The 21,517-nt window shown below is 38.2% G+C and overlaps 1 protein-coding gene across 1 annotated transcript in view; it reads left to right on the forward strand.

Annotated features, from left to right (window-relative positions):
* The window catches only part of PLCL2 (phospholipase C like 2), a 103,596-nt gene that overhangs the window by 2,330 nt on the left and 79,749 nt on the right, over positions 1-21,517 (forward strand). The gene's annotated exons all lie outside the window — the stretch shown is intronic.

Here is a 21,517-nt window from a genome sequence, read left to right on the forward strand (position 1 = left end):
ACAGCCTGCACCCACCCTTCCTGTTCAAGCAGTGATGCTGGGTGTGTACGTTTCTGTGTGTGTTAAAGAAATTACAACAATGGAAACGGGGCGACTGAACTCGGGGTTGGAATAACCTAGTACTTACTGGATTTTCTAGGGAGTTTCTAGGGGTCTGTTCAATTCCAAACACTTTTTTTTTTTTTTTTTTTTTTTTTTTTTTTTCCTTTTGTGGTAGTCCAGGAAAGGCAATACGTTGCTTGCAGTATGCAACGTGCCATCATGCTACTTTGTGGTTTATGATCTGGTTGTACAGCAACCTTCTGCCTCTGTGGGGGCCAAACAAGGATACAGTGCACAGGGATGTGATATACTGAAATCGAGAATCATGAGATAAGGAAATCTGTGCTGGATTGCATTTCGTGAATATGCAAGTCAAGGTTCTTAGTTTCTAGAGAAACGACAGCGGTCTGGAATGTAAAATTATTCAACTTTCTGGTATTATTACTGATGAAAACTGTTCTGCAAATGTGAACGGTAATCTGTTTGGCTGCCAAGAAGTGATTGATACAACTTGGTGTTGTTGTTTGAATAGTTAGGAGTGGAAAAATCTGACAGCACTGCTTTTAGAGCTATGTGGTCCATATTTATTTTAGATATGAGTGTTTCAGTGCTTCTGGGAAAAACTACTTGTCTTCAAATATGCTGAATACTCTCCTGTCTGCTTGCCTCAGCAGTTTGCAGGTAGTTTGAATCAAGTTGCGTAGGTACCTAGTTTTCAATATGAAACCTTTTGGAAAATCTGGCATGAGTGGTAAGCCTTGTTGTCTCCTCTTGTGGAGCAGAAGCGTGTAAGACAGAGCGGAAAAAGTTACTTGTAATCTATTTTTCAGAACTGTTCTTGGAGTTTTAGTAACTTACCTGAGTGATGAATATTGGGAGTAACCTTGGGAAGCCGGTCTGTGCCATGCAAATGCAGCTCTCGTACTTTTGTGCAAAACACAGAATTCTGTCAGCTGATCTTTAAAATGCAAGGTTATGGGATATCTAATGCTTTAAATGTTTTGCCTGCCAATTACTGTGTAGGCTTTTGAGTCACAAGCATAAAATTGGTGTTTGAATAGCAGTTCCAGTTGAGATTAAACTCTTCTGAAGTGCATGTTTGCGCACAAAAATAAGGCCACGGTAATATTTTGTTCTGTTTTTAGTCTGTGCTTTTGTTGGTTGTCCATTTACAAGACTATTCTCAGAACAGTTGTTGCCTTTTTTTCCCCCTTTTTATTTGCATTTGCTACCTTTTTTCCTCTTTTTTTTTTTTTTCTTATATGCAGCTTCTGTTCTTTCTCTTTTTTACCCATTCCATATTTTTTCCTTTTATTTATTTTGTTCATCTGCATCACGGGACAAGAGGATTTTTGCTCTTTGAGGTTGAAGAGTCATCTAGGATGATGACAGGTGATAGGATCACTATTACTGCGAAAATTAGCTCTGATGTATAAGCTCTGTTTAGGTTGAAAATGTTAAAGATTGTGCCCTTAGCTTTTAACAGTTTTTATGGAATAGCCTATTTCATTGCTTTCCTTTGCTGAACCGGACCTGAGGATTAGGGAGTACATACCTGTGTTTATAGAGACATTTTCTATTTGTTATCCACCACATTTATGGGATGCTGATTTTTGTAAAGATGATAGTGATGACACATGATATGTACATGGGCTTTAGGCTCTTCAGATAGCTAATTTATGAACTAATTTACATACCAAGTATTTGTACCAAATGTTTTTGTTTTTAGGTCAGTGTTTTGCTTTTCCAAAATACTTTCCTTGGGGCAACTAGCTATGGTTTCCTATAATGTTTTTTCTAGAGTAGTTCTAGTAACATTAATTTACAGTGAGTCCACCTTGCAGTTCCAGGTGAATGTAAGCATCGTGTGAACTTCTTTGAGCTCTGACAGTTGGCAGCAGGCTTGCTTTGTTTCTCGTGGGGCACTTTCACATCTCTCTTAAAAAGACCTTGAGATGGTTAGACTTTGAGGAGCTTTAAGATGGCAAATGACTTGTGGTACATGTGTTTCCTTAGAGCTGCCTGCTCCCAGGGACCTCCACACCCTGGATAATAAAAGTGTATGGAACCTCACAGCTTGTCAGAACTGTAGACCTGGACAGAAAGACATCCAGCGGTATAAATGAATGGCTCTATTAGGAGAGGTGTTACAGTATGAGAAGAGATACATTTAGGAGAAGACTGCAGTTGTCTGGGAAGACAACAGAAAGAAATGAATGGAGGAAAGTGTCCTGGTGTTCTGTGAGCAGGAGTGTTCCTACCAATATGTGTCTGGAAGCAAAGTCCAGTTTGTGTTTATTTATTTTTATTTTTATTTTTATTTTTATTTTTTATACAGTAATACTGATCTCAGTGTTAGTAAATTTATTGGCTGATAACTTAAACATTTTTTTTCTGGGTGTAAGTTTAAACCTTCATTCAGTAGAGTCACGCACTTGTTGGTTGTCGGCAATTCTTTAAGTTCCAAATTCTGTGAGAAGAGACGAATCAAAATAGCAGGCAGATAGTACAGCATATAATTTTCAACAGAGCTTTGCTTTTGAAATGGAGCATTCTTATATTGGTGTCTTTATACAGTTAGAGAGTCTTGCAGCATATGTGGCAGGATCTTCTTTTTTATTAAAATGTCAACATACATCGTTATCTCATTCTCAGGTCTTGTATATCTCCAGTTGATACTGTATGCTTCTTTGTATCAGGTGCAAAAAATGTGAAATATGGAGAATGTTATGCAGTATTTTCTACTATTGTGAAAGTTTTAAAAGCTTTAATAAATCTCTTTCTTCATATTCACAGTAGATTCTAAAGTAGTATTTTCAGTAGACCTAGGTTCTCTGCAATTCTGTATTACCTTAGCCAAAATGGCATGTTAGTGAGTCTTAGCAGAGATCCAGGAGTAGATATACATGTTCAGTTTCCACCTGAAATGATACAAAGGGGTTAGGTTGTTGGAATCAGTTCAAAGTATGCGAAATTAAATGATTTTCAGCTGTCTTTCATACTGGGAAAGGAGCCTGTGTAGTGATGCTGTTGATACTGGGGCATTTATGCCCCAGTAACTCTTCAATGAGCTGGACATTTTCAAGTGAACTTGGCTGAGCAGTAACAGGCTCGAAAGTGCTAAGGCTCCTCAAGTTCAAAGACAATAGTCATGTAGATAAAAGAGGGAGAAAACAAGTATGTGCTTTCTTGCCCCACACCCTTTCCCTTAGAAACAAAACCCCACAGTATGAGCTTTATTCTTCCTAGTTCTAGAAGATCTGTGCGAAAGACATTATGAATGTCCCAGCAATGGAAAATAATTTGCTCAGCGCACACATTCATTGACACCAAAAAGGATGCCACAAAAAACACACCATTAGCAAACACGTCTGCAATAGTTCGGGTACTCCTACATCTTACTCTGGGCTGCTTTTCAGCGAAACAATGGAAGCACAGACTTTCTGGGGGGCTGTTTCAGGATTTGGTTGGTTGTTTTTTTTTTTTTTTTTTTTTTCTTAGTTTCTTCCAGAGTAGAGCTATGATCACATCTTTTTGGTTTATCAGATAGCATGAGAGATGTGAGTGGCTACCGGCAGCTTCACAAACCCTGGAGCTTTCTTTTAGGTGTCAGTTTCACTTCGGTTTGTGACACTTTTGCCTAGACTACACAGAAAGTTACAAGCACCTTTTGGTGTATGTATGGTATATATTCTGCTTCATCTTCTACTTACTCTGTAATGGTTTCCTATTTCTTAAAAAATGCAATTTGTATTTTAAAACAATACTGTCGTGGTAACTCTTCCTCAATAATGTCATACCAAAGCTGTGTATGTTATATATTTGGATATAATATCATATATATATATATACATTAGACACACACACACACGTATCAGGCAGCTTACTCCTTGTAAACTCCTAGGCTGGGCTGGGCTGTGTTATGGTGCAGCCACTGAATAGGTATGTTGGACATTGCATTTGGTATATATTTTTATTTGCCTTAGTTATTTATCTAGACTGCAGTAATCAAAATTTTGCTTCTATATGTGTAATGCTATTGAAAGAAAAAAGAAACAAAAGGTGTTTATGGAAACATACCAGGTTATTCATTTTACCCATGTTCAGCATGTAGTTTACCTACTGTAGCCAGTGAAGAGAAAACATTTTTTTTCCAAAAGATGACTTGGAGTGGGAGTCTAATTTGGATAAATCTAGCTTCTCTGACTTCTCTTCTGGAAGGGTTTCTCTCTCTATTTCTGTTGACTGTCTAAAAAGCTCGGCTACTGTGAATAATAGCAACTCCTTCACACCCTCCGCCCCCAAATCCTTAGAATATCCACGAAACATGTTCAGTCTGTAAAGTGAAAAATCAATTAATGGAATTTAAAAATTATGATGAATACCTGATGAGATGTTTTTTATACCTATTGCTGGACTTGATCAGAGATATGAGTATTAGTTAAGACTTTGTTAAAACTAGGAATTGCATCCGTGGTTTCCTACCCATGGCTCACAGATAATGGGTTGCTCACATGATTTGCTTATATTCATGGAAGATTATAAAACTAAACCTGAGGGTGACAGACCAAATTAATTGCGTAGCTTTCCAGCCTTACCTGGTCCATGGGTGATCTTGGGGTGGGTTTTCATATTTTATCACTAACTCTATTAAAAATTCCCTTAAATAAAATGTGCCAATTGTCCGTCTTTAAGGGATAAATTAACTTAAAACACATGCTGTCATATTGTGTATTGATTATAAAATAATTACCTTTGAACACTACTTTGGGATTGTGTTCAAAATTCAGAAATCTAAACAGACTAGCAGGAAGGCTTAGGGAAGGAACGTTTATAATAGTTCATTTAACATAAATGGAGAAGGGGAAAATATGCTGAAAAGCAGCAGCATGTGTGTATTAAAGATTGTTTAAAAATAGGGCTGGTACAGACCTCAAGACGTCAGTCTGCTCTGGTTTACTGCTTTGTTACAGGATCAACTGCTTATCAATTTCACTGTGATGCTCTTTGTCTTTTAATCACCTTTAGTTTGTGATCCTTCTGTGCAGAACTGCGGATGGATTATTGCTTGTTGTCTGTGGGCAAAAAAAAATAATCTGCACAGAGTTTCAAAGCTTGTACTTGTCCTGCTGACTGCATTCTAATTATTTTTGATCACATCTTCAATGTGTCAGGTTCTTTCTGATTTGAACTTACCTTCTAACATGCATGCAACTCTTCCATCTTCACGTGAACAGCCAGATTTCAGCATGCTCCCAATTTCCATCATATAATGACATCTGATATTTTTTCTTTAAATTATAATACCCTATGGTTAAACTAAAAATCAGTTATTTTTGCTCTTGACTACGTGTAAACTGGGCAATATGATGTTGCTAAATCTAGTTCAGAAGTACAATTTATGAGAAGATGCCTTTAAATAAATTAATAGGCAGTAAGTATGAAATTATGAATATACTTATAATAGCTTGCAGGATTGGGATAAGAAAAGGCTGCTTTGAAAGGGGCTGATTTGCTTGTCATTAAGGAGAGTCAGTAGCAAGCATCGTCTTTTTCTCAGTTGTGTTTATAAAAACCATCCTTGCTGCTTTACAGTCAGTTTTCACATCTGGCATGCCTTTGAAATATGGGATAGCACCATCACTGTACTTATTTCTCCCTGTTTTAGGAGATTAGGGATGCAGCAATCCTTTGGACCGCTATGTTGCCCATCCTCTTGACTGCAGCACCTCTCTGATTTCTTCTTAGCTAGTTAGTTTCCAAGAACAGATGGTGTAGGCCTTCTAGTCCCTTGTATTTGAAGTGGGGCATGGCTGCGTTCACCTGCCTCTTCCCTCCTGGACCTTCACCTTGACAAAACATCAAAGCTCAAGACAGCGAAGAGCACGGTACAGCATGGCACTGGAGACTGGTGGTGCTGAGGACCACAGTGCTAACAGCTGCAGCCTTGGGAAAGTTAAATAGATGGGGTTAGTTTCTGCCTCTCCTGGCTCCCTGGGGCTTTCTTTTGATGTCATTTCACCCTTTGGAAGAAGTAATAAAATAGCCCTGAGTACATCCAATTATTTACTGTGTTCAGGGATCTTTTCAGATACCAAACATTCATACTCAGGAAATTGTAGCACATAGTTCATAAGTACAGGCAGGCAGGAAATGTCTTTAAATAAACAAACAAACAAAAAAGTTTTCATTTTTTTTTCAATGTCTGAGAGTTTTATAAAAATACAATGTAAGAGTTTTTTAAGCCAGATTTCCAAATTGACTGTAAAAATGCTTTCACAAAAGTAACGTGTTTGTGGGTTTTAGTTTGGTATATATGTATCTTAAGAATATACAGCAGATAATTGATATTTTGCATATTAGTGTTACGACTGTCCTCATGCCTTTGCTAAAATTGCTGAAAATGGTTTGATATTTCCCCAAAATTCTAAGATAATCAGTATTGCAGAAGAAAAAGAACTGCTGATGTTTTGTTAGAGAGCACTTCCAGAGAAATTTCAAGTTCTTGTTATGCTTGACCTTCTGTGACTACTACTTCTTTTTCCTTTCCCTTCTATTTTCTTTTCTTTTCTTTTCTTTTCTTTTCTTTTCTTTTCTTTTCTTTTCTTTTCTTTTTTTTTTTTTTTTTTTTTTTGGTCTTTCTTCTTATCAGCCTTATTATTTTGCCTTCATTAAAGAAGGCAATACAGTATAAGGTGTGTGTGCTTTGATGTGTTAGCATCCATGTGTGTGAACATAGCCCCATCCTCGCTGCCCTTTTAGTGTAGGATGGGTGAGAAAGAGTGATTGTGAAACTCTGCAGCAGCAGAATGGTCTGCGTGTTTTCAGTTTCGTGAAGCACCCTCTTAATGGTGGAAAATCCCAGATGCTTTATATATTTCATTGCCCAGTTCCTGATGACAGAAGTGTTTGACACTGTCTGTCAACAGTTTTATTTAACCACAATCCTTAAAATAAAGTGTAGATGTCTGTTTATTTAAATAAAAGATAGTATCTAATTTCATTGCTTGATTCTTGATCTTAGTGTTGTTAAAGTGTACGTTTGGAAGAAAAGGACAGGAATGCAACTTGCTGTCAAAGCTTTGTTTAGATGGTTTTCTTCCTACAAGTTATTGTTGGTGGTTTTAGGATAGGCAGTTGTTTATTGAGTTATTGAGGTAATTCCTGTAAACGTACAGGAACAGGTTTAAAAAAAGGCAAGGCAGCAATTTTAATTTTATATATCCTGCCATACATTTTTCTTTAGTAAGTTAGAAGCAGAATTAGCATTTTTCATGTATATTATGGGGAAAAAGTTAGTTTTCAAGTTGCTAAAATAATACTTAGACTCATTGCAATATTCATGTATTTACAAGCACATACATTATCACTACATAAGGCAGGAGAAACCGAGTAATAACTGGAAATAAATTGCTTCAGGCAATTACTTGAATCAACTGAAATGTTTTCTGCCATTTACAGGGAATGGTCTCTAATTCAGTTTCTTTTTTTCTTTTTTTTTTCTTTTTTTTTGTAAAATATGCTGACAGAAGATTGTTTCAAAAAACATTTTCAGCCTGAATCTAAGAGTTAAAGACTAATATTTATGTGAAATGAGAAAATGTATTGAGTCGTGGCACGTTACTACCACACAGTGGAGAAAGCTAGAGCAGGCATAAGGAGCTTTCCGTTCAGCCAGTGTTAGTTTCTTTTTTTGGTTTTGAAGAACCCCCTATGGCTGTTGGATGTACTTTGTTTAAGTCCACCTCTCCAGTCGCAGTAGATGTGGTGATGCATCACACAGGTGTTGTTTGAGGTCGCCAGTTTTCAGCTTTCTTTGTTCCACAGCTTACATGGCACGTACCTCGTGCCTTGTGCTTGCTCCTTCTTGGGTGAATGGCCAACCTGAATAAAACCTAGTGAATAAATAACAAGTGAAGGCACTGAGTTCTTAAAGCTGTGTGCTGTCCGTTGGTATTTGGTGGGTTTAGAAATCAGACCATGGAGGGATCCATAACGATACCCTGTCACCATCCTGCATGGCCTGGTTCCAGCTCGTGTCACCTCGTCCTCCTGTGCCCTCCCGTCTGCTCATCCCTTCCATTCCCTCACACAGCTTCGCTTGCCTGCTTCAGCAGCAGAGACCATGGACAGGCCCAGCTCTGGAGACCAGTCTGTGCCCTGCTACGTGCTAGAACAGAGCAGAGCTCACTGTGTGGTGTGCAACAGAGCCATAGTTTGTGTCTGTGGATCCCCCAAAAGGAGTACCAAAATGGAGGCCAGCACAGGGCGGTCGATCTTCACAGTGGCTCAAAGTCTCACAGGGCTGCAGCCTGAACTCACAGGGAAGGCTGACTGCACAGCTGAGGGTAGATGCATCTGTCTCTCACTGCCCTTCAGAAACGCTCTTCACAAGTTGCCAGCCCTTGTGAATTTAGGGAAGGCTGCCCTGGGTCAGACCAGAAGTCCACGTGGCTCATTAGCCTGCCTCCAGCAGTCACCCCTGTGACACAGAAGGACAGGAAAAGCATCCTTTCCTGGTGTCTGCTCCCAGCCGTAATTGTAGGGCTTCAGTGTCTGGACCTGAAGATGTCTTCGTATTTGATATTCCACATGTTTTTTTTTCTCCCCATTAATTGTCAAAGACCAGTTTGACTTTTGTAAGCTTTTCACTACTGAAACATCTTGCGGCACTTCCTTAGCTTCACAGCGTGTTGTGAGAAGAAGCACCTTCCTGCCTGATGTTACGTGGCTTGATATTCCCTGGTTCTTGTGTTAGATAGAAAACAACTATTTTGGGCTCACTTTCTCCGTTACACACATGACTTGAAAGGTGCTCGTCATACTTGCTCTGTGTCATTTTTTTCCAGCCTAAAAAACCTTGCTGTATTTAGTTGTTCCCCCTATGTACGTGGTTCTGTGCTTGCTTCATCCTCTATTTTTTTTTTTCCTTCAATTTTAACAATTTCCTGCAGTGGGAGACTAAAATGGTATTTAAAATGTGTGCCAGACAAACGTGTAAATCCACTATAGCATAATGAAGGCTTAAGAATATTGTGATGCTAAATTGCACTGTAGTATATGTGATTTTAATGTTGTCTTAATCACAGGTTTAAATGGTACCACTGCCACTAACTGGTAATGGGAGAGTGCTCTTAAAGCCTTCTACTAAATATTTAAAACTTCCCCTTTGAAGAGCTGTGTAAGGGTGGCTGTGCTGGTGATGATGCCTGTTGTGTTGGAAGTGGCTGGCATTAACATCTTTGCATGAGACTGAAGGTCTGTTAGAAATCTTTTAGCATGTTATAAAGTCTTTTTATGGTGCTGGTGACATAAAGCATTGCTGATGAGTACGTCTAGCTTCTAGCTGTGGTTGAGTACACTTGCTTGCATATTAACAGAATAAGATAGCATGGACATTGCATAAAGCTGAAAAATATATTACTAATAAAAGCACTTTTATTTTATAATAATCTGATAAATATTAAAGGAAGAGGAAGGACTTTGTCTTTATAAACGTGGTCCTAGATTTTTGCATTTTAAGGTTCTTGTCCAACACTCCTGTAATTAATTATTTTACCCAATCTTTTATTCCTTTCACTTTTATAATATGTGAGGGTCTTCCAGGATGCTTGTGTCAGTGTCCAGACGAGCTAAAAAGCCATTTCTAGTCTTTCGGAAATGCGTGAAAGGTATAACAATGAGCTCAGACAGCTTCCTGAAAACAGGAGAGCATCTAATGTTTCCTCTCAGAATTCAGCTGAGGACTAAAAGGGTCTTAAGTGGTTGCAGCAAGCAGTAAAAGGTAAAAATAACTAGAAGTTTTTGAGTCCCACGAGACTGATACAACAGCATTATCTCAGAAGGAAATCCCAACACTTTGTCACTTGAGCTGCTGAAAATAGAAATGTTGCAAGATGTCTGGTAGAGTGCTGTCCTGAGTCCTTGTTAGGGGTATCTAGGAGTGTCTCCTCTTTCTTTTTTTCCTTTTTTTTCTTTTTTCTTTTTTATTCTTTTCTTATTTTTTTTTTTTCCTATTTTTTCTTTTTTTTTCTTTTAAATTTTTATTTTTTTTTAATATTTTATCTTTTTCTTTTTTTCTTTCTTTTTCTCTTTCTCTTTTTTTTTCTCTCTATTTCTCTTTCTCTCTTTCTTTCTCTCTTTCTTTCTCTTTTTCTCTCTTTCTCTCTTTTCTCTCTTTTCTATTTTCTCTCTTTCTTTTCTTTTGGGAGCAAGGTTGCTTTGCTTTCTTTTTCCCTTCAGCGCTTTCTTGCTGATGAGGGAGGGAGTAGTCTCTGTTAGCCTGTTCCTTCTCAGTCAACTGCTGTGCTGAGACAGCAGAATATACCTGTGTTACTGTCATTCCTCAGTCCTCATGCTTTTAGTCCACTTTGTGACGAAGTCCAGTGTCTGATTCATAACGTTTATGAGCAGCACTGTCTGCAGCGTTATCTTTATGTAAGTCTTTATTTTCAAAGCTTCAGATAATTGTAGTACTTGTTTTCGAATGTCTGATTACATGTTAGTTTTCTTCTGTTTGAATGTGGTGCACACTTGGCATGAATAGAATGTGACATGAATGGAACATGACATGGATTTCTATTGTTTTACGTGTGGAAGGTAATATTTCAGAAATTTTGAACTTAGCCTCTCAAAACAGTAGTTTAGAGGTCCCTGACTCACCAGAATAAAATTCACCTTTCTCATCCTGGTGATTGCTGATAAATTTTTATATTTGTGCTAATAAAAAAATCATGAATAGCTCATACATGTACTTTCAGTCTGGTCAGCTGCAACAAATACATCATTTTTCTTCCGTATCTAATCCCAAATTCAATTCTGGCCTTAGTGAGTGTATAAAATTTATTATGATCATTTGAGGGGGGGAGGTGAGGGCAGATAAAAAAGAGCCTTTTTAAAAGGCTCTTAAAACAGGCTTGGCCTCTAAAAATTGGTTTGCAAGATTAACCACTTGCCACAGATCTAAGAACCTTGAATTATTATTATTATTATTTTTTATTAGGTTACAATGTTTAGATTTATAACATGGTCTTTAAACAATCCCTGCATGTATTACAGTTATGCTGAAGCGAATAATTAATTACAGAACTTATTGCAGAACTTGCTTTGTTTCTGGTGGAGGTAGTAAAATTACATTATGGAGTACCATCAACTAAATGCGTCTTTTGCAGAGAAAACATACCACCTTGTGATTTAGCGTGGTGCCTAATCGTCCGCCATGAAATAGGTTTTGTGTATTAATTCAATAAATGCTCAGAGTCCTTCACTAAATGGCATCTGAGGCTGAGATGATACGGAAGTAAGAATTTGCCGTTGCAATGCTGCGTCGCCGTAAAGTCTAAAACATTTTTATAAAGAACAAACACAGGTAAGATTATTTTGCATGTAAAACAGAAATGCAGAGCCACGTTATTTTTATTTCTGTTTGGCTCAGAACCTTACCCTTTGCCCCTTTATCACAAAATTTTGCAGGAGTCAGAATGAGTCACAGTGAAGGTGACTCCTTATTTTTTCCTTAAAGTGCAATGAGTAATCTGGGAATGCAGCTTGCATCTTTGAAAGTCAAGAGGGTCAGAGTCAGTAGCCTCAAAGTAAGTTGTATGCCTTTCTTACTTCCATGCACAAGATCTTATTAATTCTTGTAGATTTGTAGGTAGTTAATAATTGATGTTTAAAATGCTTTCTATATATGTAATGTTTTGTAAAGGGTACTCAAAATTGATTTAATATTCCTGTACAACAAACTAAAACTTTGTTGGCATTACAAAAAAATGTGTAATCGCATGCTTTTCTATGAGCTTATTACTTTAAAATGTTTATAATATAGTTCTTTATTTTAGAAATGCATGCCTCATAACCTTTCCTTATTTTAAATGTCCAATCTGCACCACTTGCAGTGGTTGATGGGAGTAAGTCATGGGTTTCTACTACATACTTCTGTTTTCTGTTTTGATCATAATGCAGGTGGACTTTTGGGTTTGTTTACTTCTTTATTCCAGGAATTTGCAAAAGCATAATACAGAGTGAACAAGGAGGTCCATTGGTTTCAGTATCTTACGCAATTCATTACCGTGCAGATGTATGGGGCTTCCTCTTTTTAGTTGTCTCAAAGACATCTTCAAGAGACTTTTAGAGGTCTTTGTAGGTTCTTGCCCACAGACAACGTAAACAGAATTGGTCTTGCACTGATCATCTGATAATGCAGTTTAAAGACCTCTGCTGTCCTTGAACTTCGGTTGTATTTAGGACAAAACCAATATGATTGAGTATTTCTGTCCGCAAAGTTGTCTTTCAGTAAACCCTTGTGAAACATGCTTCAGCCACATCCTTGTACTTTCTGGAACTTTCTAGCTGCATTTTCTTGTTTTGTTGATCACCGCTTGCTGTAGAGAGCCTGTACTCTTTGTTTACTTCCTCTGTCCTTTTTTTGGGTTGACTGTAGTGAAACTGTTAGAGATGAAGTATGCGAAGTACAGGATTTGCATTCCTGTTATGTTTACCCATGGCACCGTCTAACCTTAACGTTCAAAAATTGCAGGTCAAGTGCACCAAACTTGAGACTTTTGAAAACAATTGTGACATGAAATTTAATTAATTTGACTCTAAGCCATTCTGCACGTGAACCGTATTTTCAAGTTCTTAGCATAGGAATGTATGAATACATAAAAAATACATGTTAATGTGGAGATTCTCAGATGTAAGGATCCAGAAGGGCTTTAAGAAAACATCAGGTTTCATGAGATTTGCCATACAGTTTGGAAGAGCATGTGGTTAGTACTCAGACAGCTGGTATATCAGGCAGAAAACATTAGATAACAGAGTATAATATTGATAATCTGTCTTAGCTTTTATCAAGTTAAATATGTGGTCTCATTTCCTTGTTTCATTTTTATTTTATTAGCAAGTTTGCTAATCTTTCTAATAAAGGTGGTAGTGTATGTTTTACAATGTATATCTTGCTGAGGTAGCAATGTGTATTTTACATTGTGTAAACTTGTCCTGTTAGCATGGATTTAATGAATTTTGGAATTGTCTAATGTTTAGTTATATTTAGGAAAAATGTTAACTAGTCTTTAAATTGATCCTATACTTTATTTAATCTGTTTATTTCAGCAATTTAAAAGCAATTACCATTTTTTCCCTGAGTTTTGCTAGTATTGAGGCCCTGCAGGCTTTGTCTACATACTGTAGCGATAACGGGATTCAGACGCTCAAAACTTGTATTTGGCTATTTATGAAAGTTTCCCTGGAGGAAGAGAAATTGGGATAAACAGTTGTACAGAAGTCTCAAAGCTTGTAACAGTTACAGAGGAACTGTGCAGACCTAAAGTATTCCAGTTAAAAAAAAAAAGTTGTGATAGCTAAAAATTTGAAAAATGCTGTTCCTGACAGGCAAAACTTGAGGAAAAAAGAGCAAGGCCTCAATTCAAAGGCCTTAATTTGTTATTTGTGTATTAGTACAGGCCAACAACTTGGCAGGAGCTTAACTCTGAGTCCAAGGTTTGTGAAAGCAGGGGCTCAAGAATGTGAGCAGATTTTAGTGCTGGTAATGAAGGGGAAACACAACGATGCCACAGACAGCCAAGGTCAACATCATAGGCGCATTCTTTAAAGGAGTTCCTTGAAAAATAAATAATTACACGCAGTAACAGAAAGATGTTTGAAATGTTGGTGTTGCATATGTTCTTGTTGCTAAGTAGTAGGGCAGCTCTTAAGAGCTGGCAAAAACAATAAAGGATTTTTGGTGGTTGGTAAGGATGTTGTAGGTTTAGGATAACAGGATGGGATGAGGCAAAATGTTTTTGAGTCCTTTACCTACGGGTTTGGCAGCTCATAAATGATTTCAGCGTGGTACAGCATTGTGGAAAGCTACACTTACTAGCACTTTGCTGTGTGTTTGTTTGTTTTTCACTCCTGTGATGCCAGTTAATTTCCTTCTGGAGAGTGTCTTGAGAGATCCTGTGGAGAAAGGCGGTTGTTGAGCAGCAGCAAGAACCCTCTGTAGTCTGTCAAATCATCTCCTCTTCATGTTGCAGCGCGCAAAATTTATATGACGTTTCCTACCCCTCCTTCTGGAAATACACTTCTTTTTTGTAGTTTGAAATACTCATTTTGTAATGTGGTCAGAGTAAAAGCCTGTTTCCAATATAATTTATTTTATTTCTACCCTCCTTCTGATGAAATTCATGCCTGTCCCAGGGGAAAGGACCCATTTTCTCTCCAGTATTCCAGCGGGAGAACAAACAGGGCTGCCGTTCTTGCACCTGCTGCATTGACGAAAGGGAGGGTGGCAACACAACAAAGGAAATAAAGCGTGTGTAGGCTGCTGTCTTAAATTGCAGTACTTCTCAGGAGTAAGAAACGCTCTCACCCGCCTATGTATTTGTTGAGGAGGATTCTGCTCACTGTGTCTGTGGCCATTCTGTGCACCCCTAGGTGCAGTTCTGTGGGGCAGAAATTGTGCTGCTTGAATCTTCCTCGCTTCCATCCCTGTTGTTTTTGTAGCTTGCCAAGCTTGCTTTAAATCAGCAATGAAAATCCATTTCTCCCTGCCTTCAGGAGATCATGATTTTACTGCAAATCGTTACTGTAAACCATGGTATGAAATGAACTAGAATTGTGGGAAACTTTGAATCAAACTATTACTGGATATGTTGTTGTCTCATTCCACATTTAACATTTTATTTCAACGTTTACAAAAACTGGGTGGTAGAAGGTAACGCCTACTGGGATTTTGTAACTCTGTTTCATTTACACATAAGAACTTAAAGTAACCATGATTTAAGTTTAGTATTAAGCTGTAACTTCAAGCATGAGTACTAGAAAAATTGAGAAATTCATGGACATCTTTTCTCCAGTTCTTCTTCCAAGTTATTTTGAGATGCCTTACTAAAGGTATCTGTTATGTTCAAGTTTTCCCATTAATGCATTTCCTTCAGTTATTGCAAAGCTTATTAGGGATGAGATACCTGTTTGCACTTAATAATGTTCTGAAAGGTCTTGTGTTATAGCATAGAGAAACAAGGGCTGAGAAATCAGTGTCAGGAACAGAGCAGTAATCAAGGAAATGTTTGTTAACAAATGCTTCTGAAAGTAACCTGGTGGGTTTTCAAACAGAAGGGAATAATGAGCACCTGATACAAAGAGCTGTCTTTTAAGTTAGCATCACGTAACTCCTTCACGTTGAATTCCATTCGCATTTTACCTTTTTCTCCTTTTATTTGTATGGGTGAGACTATAAGGAGTCTTTTCCTTTTCTGGTCTCCCAGTCTGAGTTCTAATAGATAACCTGTGTTGGTAGTTACGAACAAAAATAGATTAGTGCCATGTTATTTTTCTCTCTACTAGATGCATATCTCCTTTTTGTTTGTTGTATAGTTTTCTTGTACTTGTGATGTGTGTACATTGTGTATCACTTTGTGACTCTGTTTTTGGAGCTTTTTATTTTAAAAGGTATTATCATAAAGATTTTGTCATTTCCTTGGGCCAAACTTGTAAGGCTGTTCGTAGTGCACTTCTAACATAGCAGCTATCCTGTTGATGTAGAAAGGGTTGAAGTCTTTCATTAATAACATGCTGTGTCCCTCAGCCTGTTTGTCCTTGGAGCGTGAGAGTATCTTGGCCACGACTGGGGTTTCAGTGCAGGGGGATGTTGTGGTGTATGCCGCTGGAGCCAGTTTATCTGATTGAACTGCCAGTTACCTTTCACCGGTTGCAGGACTGCACACGGCTACACGGCAGATCTGACCCCGTGAACTCCTGTGTCATTTCTCAGTGACAGCCCTCCTTCCGCCAGAAGAGCTTCTGAAACGCGTCGCATCAGCATCCTCAGCCAAAGTTTGGCACTGCAGCTTCTCCATCTTGTTTGTCTGCATTGTTTCAGTGCCTGTGGGGCCTGTTCTATCCCCATTCACTGCTTAACTGCAGTCACTTTCTGTTGTCTTTGTATACTTCTATTTGAGTGTACAGTGCTACCACAATTTCTCCCACAAAGGATTCATCATCTTAAACTGTGTATTCAGTCCTTAATGGCTTTTCTCAGCTATTAAAATGCAAAAGGTCACAGCAAAGAATTGAATTAAGTTGCTGACATTGTTCCTTTTTGGTTTAGATGAAGCCTTCTTCCAGTACATACTCGCTCTGCTTCCAGTTTTGGCAAATGTACTTGGAATTCTTCTTCCCAGAATTAGCTCCTCTAGGGAGATATGAGCTTTATGTTCTTTTATTTATTCTCCTTTCCTTCCATTCACCTCTTTTACCCATAAAAAAAGCCCTTCTTATTTCTGAAAATGATTGGAATGATTTTATGACTTCTGCGTGTGGGAGAGAGGAAGATTATTTTCTTCCTTCCTGATGCCTTTTTCCTCTTTCCAAGGATTTCAAGCTGGCCTTTTATTAATGGAGATTGCTTGCTGGCTGTATCCAGTAATAAAGTTCTCGCACTAAACTCGGATACCTGTGGCTATCTCGTGGTGGGTGCTTCAATTGTTCTTCATGCTCAGCAGGGTGGGGAATGTGGTGTCTGTGTGAAAGATGAAAATGAGCAGGTAACAACAGTTCAGGGATTGTTAGTGGTGTTCAGAAATATTCTGATGGGAGTTGATAACATCCAGTTCATCTGGAGGGTCCATAGCAGGGCATTCAGAATCAACTGGAGCTGCAGAAGTAAATATGACAGGTCTTGTGTTCAACCCTAAAAGCTGAGGTCACGGGGGACGGATTTCTTCCACAATTCCTGCTTAGGATTCAGGCTGTATTGCTGTTTTTATAAGTGGTGGAAAAAAATAAGATAAACTAGTCTTTTAGTAAATTAGACTATTTCTATTATTTCCATGACTTTTTTTTTTATTATTATTAAATTGTGGAACAAAGTTAGAACATAGAATTAAATATGGACCCCCCAAAACTAAGGAAGGCAGCCTTGTAAATCTGGTTGCTTAGAAGGGCACACTCTCTGCCTGGAGGACCCACAAAAATAGTGGTTTTGTTTTCAGGTGAGAATTCATTTGTTACTTCTGATATGGATTGGAGGCTTTGAACTTTGTGCCTCTGTCAGGACCTTCAGGAGACTTGTACTTTTCTCCCAAGGCAAATACGGAGGGTGACTTGTTCCTCAGAAGACTGTCAGACACGTATTTTCTGACTGCAGTACTAGAAGCCACAGATAATTTGGAAACAGAGTCTAGAAAAAACAATCTGTACTGTGACTGATTAGACAAAACAAACGGCAGTTTCTCGTGTACTGAGAAAAGATTTGGAAACACTTTGGCAACACATCTGTCAAACGAACAACGTGGTAAAAAGACTCTGATTTAGGAGTCTAAGATTCTTTCAGCTACTTCTAGAAATATATACAGGTTTAGTATATAAGCAATGAGAATACAGTCCCAGAAGAAATTGAATTGGTAAATTTTCTTAGTCAGAAATGTGCCCATTTTATTGCTTGCCCATTTTATTGCTTGCTCTGCAGCATTTTTCTTGGCTATTATAAGCCCATACTTTTATTGGTCTTTACATATATCAAGGATGGTGGTATTAGTCTCAAGAAAGCGATGATCCTTTTACATGAAAACATGGCTGGAAAGGCTCTTGAAGGCACTGTGCATAGTGGCTGAGCACCCACACAGCTGCTTGCTTCCCTCCTTCCCCCAGCTCCTGCCCAGCAAGGGGAGGAAATAACGACACGAAAAGCAAGAAAACTCATACGTTGAGATAAAGACAGCTTAACACGTGAAGGAAAGAGGAAAAAACAAAAGAGAAAGTGATTCATAGGAAATCACTCATCACTTCCCATCAGCACACCGATGCCCACCAGGTCTCTGAGGAAGAGCTGCCTTGGAAGGTGAAGCCCCCCATCTGCTACCCAGGTTTAATCGCTGAGCGTGATATGATGATGTACGGTATGGGATATCCCTTTGCTCAGTTGGGGCCAGCTGTGCAGGCTGTATCCCCTCTCAGCTCCTTGGCCACCCCTGGTCTTCTTGCTGGGGTAGGGACAGCGCGAGAAGAAGAGCCTTGACACCGTGCAAGTGCTATTCAGCAGCAGCCAAAACATTGCCGTGTTTTCAGTGCTGCTCTAGCCACCAGTCCAAAACACAGCACCATGCAGGCTGCTTAGAGGAAAGTTAACTCCATCCTGGCCAGACCATCATAGTCCCGTGTCCTATAGTGAGGTCATCAAGAGTAATGCACTTCTTCCCCCCGAATACATGCCTTACCTTGCATGTATGGTTTAGGATTTCTCTGTACGTGTATTTTGGTTTTGGTACTCTGATAACACTTGTAATTTGGATGATGAATGCTGCAAGTAGGGTAGATTTATGATCTGAAAATTTGCATCCAATTAGTATGACGTTGAAAAGAAGTTGCCTTTAAATACTTAACAGCTCTATTTAGTACTTTTTCTTAGTACTTTTTAAAGTGTTTCAGTCCATTCAAAGATAAACATTACATATATTAATTAAAAATGTTGGCTCAATCTGTGGTAGAGTTTGAATTGCAAAGCTGGTGCAAGATGTAGGCCATCAGGACTGGCTTTTCAATTGCTCTGTCTTCCTCCAAATTTCCCTGGCTACTGCTAATATCAGTTTCTTTCCCTTCTGCAGTCATACATGCCTATTTCCTTCATTTTGCCTGTTGAGTGTAGAGAGGTGTTAATAACAAAGCCTAGGGCTATCATGTATTTTCTGACCTACCAAGACAAAAGGCAGACCATGGTCATTTGGAAAAGGGTGATAATTCACTCCTTTCAGTGACGAAGCACCAAAATCTGCCTGAGTTTTCTGAAATACAAAGTTTAATTTTAATAACAGGGAGAGACTTTGATCAGTTCTCATTTTCATCTCACAGTCTTCCCAGTGCATCAAGCTTCCTTATGATTTCAGTAATTGTATGTCAGTTTTTAGGAAAGATCTAGTACATGCGGATCAAAAAAGTTTGATAAGATAGTAATATTTTAGTAATATTTGAAAGCAATTAATTGCTCCTAAACCTTCACAAACTTGTTTTGAATTTAAAGAGAAAGTGTTGTGGCTTGTGATCTACTGTACTTATATATTTGGAAAAAAAACCTTTGTCTTTTACACAAAAACTGTCAAGAAATGACTATAGCTTTTGTTTCATTGGTCAGACTACTTTATTTCCTCTGTTATACAGGTGAGTAGCTTAAGAGAAGCTACTTTGAGAAATGGGTCCTAGATTTGATATTGCCTGTTTTTCCATAGGTAGGTGTTAAGAACAGGACCTTAAATCACTGCTCTTGAAATCCATTGTGTGTTTTTGTTTCTATAACATTTTGTTTTAGAAAGTTGCCCTGGCACAATTTATAGGTAAAACTGAAAGTCATTATCTTTGATAAACAAAATCAAGAGTTTTGATTCTCACAGTTGTTCCTCTCAATGTATGTGGGGTTTTAAAAAACTGAACTATTTATTTAATGCTTGCAGAAAATGTGAAGCTTGACACGATGTGTTTTCTGTAACTAACTGCTTTGGCACAAATAGGTGCAATTTTAGACATGAATGGTTTTGAATTAAGTGAAAGATCAGCAAGTACTAAATTAGCATTAATTAAATTGGCATACATCTATTACTACTTTCTGTAGCCATCAGAAGATTGCCAGCTAAAGTGCGTGTCAGTTGGTGTGTGAGCATACATTTTTCATCCTGTAATGTTTCTCTGAATATTTTACCAAAAGCTGCAGTGCCAATTTTACTTCTTATTACAGATCTCGATACGTGTGTGTCTCAGGTTCTTGTGGTTTTATGTGGCACAGGGGAACTGGAAGGAAAGCCCTTTTTCTATAGAAGAACTTGCACATGGGCTTACTGTGAGTGCAGCAGCCTCACATGCAGGGGCTGAATGGGCCAACAACAGGTCATTGGAAGGCTTGGGAAACAGCCGGGAAGGCAGACACAGACTGAACTCTTACACATGGAAAAATACATTCCTGAGCTTGGCATCTGAGTTTGCCACTGCCAAAAATATCCGTGAATGGTCTATACTGCAACGCATTAGGGAGAAAAGGTTAAAAAAGAGGCATATTGTTAATACTACAAACAGGAGGAGACAGTGCCAAGATAGCGTTGGATTTATCCTCTGGCCAGCTCTCTTCCTAGCTGCAGTACTGTAGGAGATGAAAGTGTCAGTTGCAGACCATGTTTTTATTCACACCATACAGAAGTTGCAGAGAAGGGATTGCTGTACAAACATCCACTGCCAAACAGGCTTTGGTCAGCTGTTACCAAAATGCCAGATAGTTGGGTTTTCTGCTAGTGCGTTTTTAGGGAAAACTTAACTTTAGGGAAAACTTTAGGGAAAACTTAAATCCTATTAAACCTGATAACATCAAACAGGAATGGCAAACTACGCCTGTCTTAAGATTTAGGAATAGAAGAGTGCCAGAATTGTTAGTTCTGGAGCAAGTATATTTACTATAAAAGATAAAATCGTTTGAAGTGGGCATATTTATTTATTTATTTTCCTTGTCAGTGTTACACGCCTTTGTTGCTGTAATTTAACGTATAAAACTTGCCAACATTAAATAGAACGTGGGAAGAACATACCTGTTCTTACTTAGTATCCATCTAGAAGTTGGGGCGTGGTGGTGGTGGTGGGAAAAAGTACTTTGCAGAAATTATTTCTGCCAGATTCTGGTATTTACATCTGTTACTATGATCTCAGTCTTGCAAATGTAGAACAGTTTATTTTTTTGAAATGTTTTAAAGTTTCAGAGAAAGATAATTTTAAAAGAGGAAGGTGGAAATGGGATGTGAAATGATGCAGAATGATAAAGAGTCAATTGGATTTTTTTGTTTGAAATGAAGAGGCAAAACCATACCAATATCACACTTTGCAGACAATAAAGCAGAAGTAAGCAGCTGTCACATATCTCGTAGTTAAATACAATCGTGCAAGGGTTGTACCTGTAAAAGCAAAAAAATAATTCTGTGTGTTGTACTGGAGAATTTTTGCACGTGCTGTTCTCAAATAAAGACCTGACCTGAAAGGTAGTGGTTGCCGATTCTAGGTAACGAGTTAAATGTCATGCTATTTTGCATTGCCTCTGAAGATGTGACTTTGAGAGCTGCCTCCCACTGTCCCTCTTGTTCTTCCATCTTGTGGATGGAAACTTTTATCTAAATTTTGTGGTCAGCTGAAGAGCATTACTTTCTTGATTTAAGTCTGAAACAATAAGAAAGTTGCAGATGAGAGTCAGTATTTTGATTCCAAATAAAATGCTATGAGTGAAACATTCTCTTCAAATTGCAGGAATGTGTTTGAGGACACTTGAAATTACAAATGTAACTTTTCCATTTAATTTCAACGTTTATCACAGAGCTTGTAGCATTTGGCAGGACAATGCGTTCACAAAATGCAGTAAAATAATAGGAAAATCACTCAAGCTTGAAGAAAAATACATGATTTTTCATTTGCTTGGAGTAATTCGTAAAAAGAAGATACCAGAAATACACAA

This window comes from Aythya marila (assembly GCF_965140915.1).
Source record: "Aythya marila genome assembly, chromosome: 2".
In the NCBI taxonomy this organism is placed as follows: Eukaryota; Metazoa; Chordata; class Aves; order Anseriformes; family Anatidae; genus Aythya; species Aythya marila.